The following is a 6,845-nucleotide window of genomic DNA, read 5'->3' on the forward strand; positions in this document are numbered from 1 at the left end:
GGGGGGTAAGTGGGGAGCAATAACAAAGTTATCTACCAGTTCAGGCACTAAGAATAAACATGGACTGTTAATGACTGTTGCTGCTCTATAGTCAGTTGGCCATGGGGCTCAGCTTCATTGTGACCACATGGTAAGTCACATATGAAAACAATACCAACTTATTTTAATGGTGCCTACTTGGTCTAAGCTAGATAAAAAAGATTTCTAAGCTAAATAATCCATAGATTACTACTATAGGGCAAGTTGGAATATTTTCTTGGTATTACTTTAGTATGCTAGTAAATCTCTGTGTTTTCTATATCAGTTAGAAGGGATACATGCACTCCTGTGTTCACAGAGGCACTGTTTACAATTGTCAAGTTATGGAAACAACCTAAGTGACCAAGGATGGATGAGGGAAAATACAGACACGGTGGAATACTACTTGACTAGGAAAAAGATGAACCCTGGCTATTTGCAACAACATGGACAGAACGAGAGGGGATAATGCTAAGCAAAATAAGTCAGCAGGAGAAAGACTACTATTGCCTGAGTTCACTCATATGTGGAACATAAGGCAACAAAACAAAAGTTGATCCAAACCAATCCAATAACAAATCCTAGAAATCTGTCTGTAGAACTGAGGTCACCAGAGGGGGAAGGAGAAGGTAGAGAGCAAAATGTGAAGGACTAGGCTGGACCATGGTGTACTAAGGGTGCCTTGGTGGTGGGTGTGGTGTAGGGCCATGCATCTGAGGAGGTATGATTCTATGCCTCTGGATAACATACAGTTTTTTTTTAACAGTGTGCCCTCAAAAACAAATAAATAAGAAAATTATAACAAAGTACTAAAAATTTTAAAGTAGTTTATGGTTTTTAAAGCTCTAAGATGATCTGCTTTGAACAACAATAGTTTCTAACTATGGGACAGTAATGACAAAATATCCTTTAGGCATTGTGAATGATTTTTCTGTATGAATTACTGACACTATTGATCAAATATTTTTACTAGTAAGACATTCATAACTAATTATAGTTCAGGAGTTTGGAAACTCAGTTAAAATTTTGGTGGCTGGAAATGTCTTTTTGATTGACAGGACTTTGCTGTATGGTTTTGTTTGTTCCTCACAGTTTTTGTTGTAAGGTTTACACATGGTTTACATCTAGTAGACAAGTAGACATTTCATCACCTCAGATGAACTGTACTGAAACGCTTAGCACTACTGGGCTAAGCACCGAGAATGGAGAGGTGAGATATATAAGAGTTACCTTTCCCTTGTCCTTGGGAAAGTTCTAATTTAGAATCTTTCTACTGCGCCCTGCTATTTTCATTGAATCTAAGGTGCCATCATTTTGAATCTACACCATTAATTTATCTTCTACTTGAAAACAAACAAGAATGCCAATTAAAGTTGTAATGATGCTAGTGCCTATAAGACTTATACCTTATAATTTAGAGATGTTAAAATGTGAAATATGTTAAATACTGGATTAGAGCCCACTCCATTGAAAAATGACTGGTAAAAAATGTTTCCTCTGGTGATGACTGTTTAAAGATGTTTGAAGGGGACAATAGTTGCAGTGGTTTTCAGTGGATAGGAAATATTTTTATATTTTAGGGATAAAAAAAGAAAGATGATTATCTCTCTTGTAGGCCAAGAGAAAGAGAACCTAGGATAGCAAGAGCAAGAGTGCGCTTTCTGACGGGAATGAGGCAGGGGCCTTTCACAGGGCACTAGGGACTTGCTCCCTAGCTGTCCACAGAGAGGACACATAACCTCAGGAGAGCTCCCTGGCATCTCACAGGGTTTGTGCAGTGCTGAGAGAGCGTTCCTTCCTTCTTAGTATGCCACAGTGTAACCTACAGAATCCCCCAAGTTTAAATGATCTCATCAGTGAACTTGATTAACTTGTTTTCTGCTGTAACATCTTCACAAAAAAGAATGAAGTTATTTACTGATGATCTCACTGACCGGTTTATAAGGAGGTGGTAAATGGTGTGGTGAATGAGGATGTGGACTCAATCAGTAGACTGGAGTTAGCTCCAGCTCCTCAAGCATGCTGGAGAAGATTTAGTATGCCTTTGTTTTGAAAATGTTGGCATAGGTGATTAGATAGAACTGAATTCTGGGAGACAAGGAGGAAATTTGGGGAATAAATAGAAGCGCCAGTGACTGAATGCAGGGGATATATGCATTTTTTAAGCCTGGGTGGATGATGGGGTAGTGATTCTATTGAGAATCAGAGATCCTAACCCCCCTTGACTTCTAGAGCCCCAAGACTTGGTAGGCGGTACAGTACCTGGATGCCAGGTTGATCAGCAAGCAATAAGATCTTCAGAACAATGTCCCCTTCTCCTGTAGCTTTCAGAGAGCTGAGAGGATGCCCATGCCCAGGGATGGAAACCACAGACATCAGTGGCTACACTGGAAATATGATAATTATTACTCACTAAGGATTAGATCCTCTCTTGTTTCCTGGGTCCAGGTAAGACCTGAGATTGTTATAATGGAGTTGGGGTCGGGGGAGGACAGTGGAGGTTCAGAGTCCATCTAATTGGCTATAGAAAGATGGAAGAATGTGCTGATTTTTACAACTCAATTTTGCAGAGAAAGTCCATGATCATTAATTCTTTTGCTTGCTAATTTGTGTAATTGTCATTGTAGATCATTAAGAAAGGAAATTCTAATGATAACATGTATGTCTACACCAAATTCTAATGATGCATGTACCCCCATCTCCTATGCCTTACTCCCAACCTCCCTCCTTTTCCCCACCCCAGGTGGTGTATCTTCACAGTAGGCTGAATTCTAGGATATCAAGCTGTACCCCCCACAGGTATTCCAGAATTTGGATCTCACTGTTATCAAATGCCAGTCACCATTTATAAGACTTTCTACCTGAGTCTTTGGCAAGGGACATGGGGATGTTCCCTAAAACAGTATCATAGGGCAATGAGGACAATCAGTTGATTTGCTGATAGAGGACTCCCCAGAAAAAGAGGAAGAAGATGAGGAGAGTGCCTTCTTTGTATCCTGGGTGCCCTGGATGGCCCCAAGGGGGAATTCTGTATCTCTGGATATCTTGATAATCAAGATACACCTGTAAAATAGGTGGATTGTCTAAAGTAACCTCCTTTACTCAGTCTGTACTCTTTTCTCCACTTAATACTCTTTTTGCATCTAGGTTACTCTCACTTAGCTACTAAACTCGAAAAAAAGTTTCAGGTGATGCGATCACATCTTAACAGCAGAGTGTATACTCCTATGCTATGCGAGAATCCCCTTTAGAATAAACATACCAGCAGCTCTCAACCTTTGTTCAGATGTCCCTATGAGGTGGCACTCATGAGCTCAAAACCTCTAAACCCCTAGTGGTACAGGTTATTGATGAGGAATTACCTCCTCTTGCCCTGAGATATTTCTCTATCATCACCACTCACTGTCTTGGATAGGAGACTGTGTCCGTCTTTCATGACATACTTCAAATATTTGAAAACCAGCTTTGCCCACTCTGTCCTCATTATTTCATCATTCTTGTGGTCTAAAGTGGTCTGTAGTCTGTAATGGAAGTTGGACTCACTGTGGCTTCTAAAATAGTTTCATCTTTCTTAGGAATCATATCCAGATCTGGAAGGGAATTCCTTGAGTCAAAAAAAATATATGGAAGAATTGAAACAGGTACAGGTGATGTTGGCAGACGTTTATAAAGAATGTGAGGTATTCCTGCGTGTCCTTGATATAAAAGCCAACAACAAAACGAAATGTATTCCCATGATAGGAGTGACTTGAGGATCATGGGAAATTAGGAAAGGGGGGATAACTGGGGAGATTGGAATGGGGCAGATTGAGTTGTAGGAAAGACCGGAAACAAGATGGATAGTCCAGATTCCTGAGGAAAGGAGGGGAGGGAGAAAACTGGGCTTGGCTATTGTTGAGAGAGTCTTTCTTTACACCCATGCCCCTCCAGGAAAATAGAGATCACTCTGCATTTTTTGTAGGGTTGTGAGAATTACATGAGACAATGATTACAATACAGCAGCTTACATTCTTTCAGCTTTCATTATATGCTGGGTATTATGTGAAAACACATATGCATTTTTCTCATTCAATTGTAACAACAATAAAGTGGACAAGTAGTATAATTTCTCCCATTTTCAAGTGAGAGAACTAACTGAATCCTAGATAAAAACTTTCCCAGAATTATTTAATAGAGGAGTTGGAAAACAAAAGTTTGGGCTGTGGTTCTCCCAAGACAGATAACACAATATCATCTGTCATTGACACTTTCATTGAAGGTTCAGTCTTTTTACCTCCAAATTATAAGTCAATGTAAAGAAGAATGAAGTAGTTATATATTTTTAAAAACCTACCTTACAGAGATCTGGCAAGATGGCGGCACAGTGAAGATGCTGAAATCATTATGCCCAAGCTCACACAGGAATATAAGACTAAAAATGACTGTAGACTTACATACTATGAGTTTCAACTCAAATGAGAACACCCTGGACTCACTAGAAGGAAGATAACTGAGGGAGACTCAGTGATTGGGGAGCTCTGGTAGGGGAGTCCTGAGTTCCGATCCAGGAACACCCAAATGCCCAGGTGCTAGGAAGTGCTGCAGACTGCAGGCTTGCTCTTCCCCCTTTCTCCCATCCCCCGCTGAAGCCCTGAAGATTAAGTGAGATAGATCAGCTTGGTGAGTGGAACCCAAGTTGCAGGAAAAGAACTGCTTGGAGTGAGCACCTAGAGCCTGGGAGTTGGGGAGGAAGAACTGGAGACTGGGGAAGCTGCAAGACTTGCAGCCTTTCTAGCACTCCCTGCATCCCACCCCCCTGCCCCCACAGCAGAGGACTGAGACTAATGCCATTAAGGCATGGTCAGGACTTGGTGTCATTTTTTAAGGCATGTTCAACAAGACTCACAAAGCCCAGGAGGTAAAAGGGGAGGAAGGGGGAGAGCCGGTTAGACAGGACTCAACCACACGCCCAACCCTGGGAAACTGCAACAATTTTAACACTCCCCAGACCCTCCAAGGGCACATCCTAGCCTAGAGAGGCCCTAGGAAGTGCCTTAGATGGGGAGACATGCCATGGGTGTACCTGCTTACCGCATCTACCCAAAAAACCTGTGGTAAAGCCCCAGAGTTAGAGACAACTCAGCTCTGTGAGAAGACCCCAAACAGTGGGGAAAGACTGCTCAGGGAGAGACTGTTTGAAGTGGGCACAGCGAGCCCTAGAAGTGCTGAGGGAGGACTGGCAACCTGCTCATCTTGGAGACTTGTAGCCCTTCTGGCACTCCCTGCATCCCTGAATCCCCCACCCCCACAGCAGAGGCCTGAAGACTTGTGAGCCAGAAGGGCTCACAGTGCTCATAAAGTAAACAAAACCAGTGATTGGCTCAACATAGGCCCAGCTGCAGGGATACCTACAACACTTCTAAAGCACCACAACCCCCCATGGACACATCCAAGCATAGAGGGAACCCGGGATATTGGAAGGGTATAAAGATTAAACAGACACCTTTTAGAAACAAGGACTTAACGTGCTACTGCAAGAAGCTGAACACCACAAGAGACCCCTGACTGTTACTGGCTGAGATGACAGACATAATTCCACACAGTGGGGTCTGGGGTCTGGAAAAATAGGAGCACAACTCAGAATATCCTCCACAACTGAAGTGTCTGGAAGTCCCTCAGCCATCCCAGAAAGGACATCCAGAAAAAAATGCCAGTTAATAGTAGCAACACCGTGTCTCAGTGAACAGAAAGTATTAGAAAATACATGACAGGGAAAAGAAGACAAACAAATACCCAAGCAAGTCCACAGGGGAAAAATCTCACCATAAAAAGTTCAGTCACCAGAACACACCAAAGAAATAGAGGAACTACTCAACCTACCAGATAGAGAATTCAGAATCATCATGATAAACAAAAGGAAGATGAGAAGGAAAAAAAATGATATGAGGCAAGCTAACAAGGAATGAATGAAAGAATTGAAAAAGAAAAAAATGATATGAGAAAGAATCAACAAATTGAAGAAAGAAAATAAGACATTAAAAAAGGAAATAGAAGAAATGCAGGAAATGAAAAGGTCACTAGAGGAGATAAAGAATGCTGGGAAAAGTTATGAAAACAGAATAGATGAAATGGAAGAATGAATCAGCACCCTCGAAGACACAGAAATAAAAAGAATTAAAACAGAAAAAGAAAGAGAAGTAAAAAAGGAAAAGGAATGAAGAAATATTTCAAGAGCTTTCTGACACCATTAGGAAAGGAAATATCAGAGTTATAGATATCCCAGAAGGTGAAGAGAAAGGTCAAGGAATAGGGAAAATGTTCAGAGATAATAGAAGAGAAATACAAATACAAAGGAGATGAAAGTAGACATCCAGGAAGCAAGAAGAACACCAAACTACCATGATAGGAGAGATACAGCAAGACACATCACAGTAAAACTCCCAAGAATACAAGACAACGAAAAGATAATGAGAATGACCAGAGGGAAGAAACAAATAACCTATAAAGGGAAACTGATCAGGCTGACATTAAACTTCTCCGAAGAAACATTCTGGGCAAGAAGAGAGTGGAGGGACATACTCAACAAACTCTAAAACATCAAATGCCAACCATGAATACTCTATCCTGCTAAGCTCTCCTTCCTCTACAAAGAAAGACAAACAGACAAACAGAAACTTCACAATTTTGTCATGACTAAACCCCCACTCCAAAAAATACTATAATAAGCTCTCAAACCAAATCCAACAGAAGAATGAACAAGAGCAGTTCAAAACAAGGAATAAAAATACAAAAGGACCAAAAAAAAAAAAAAGTCAAATATAGGTACCAGTATATCAATGTTATCTCTA

The sequence above is a fragment of the Condylura cristata genome, unplaced genomic scaffold (assembly GCF_000260355.1).
Source record: "Condylura cristata isolate star-nosed mole 26May11 unplaced genomic scaffold, ConCri1.0 scaffold00023, whole genome shotgun sequence".
NCBI lineage: Eukaryota > Metazoa > Chordata > Mammalia > Eulipotyphla > Talpidae > Condylura > Condylura cristata.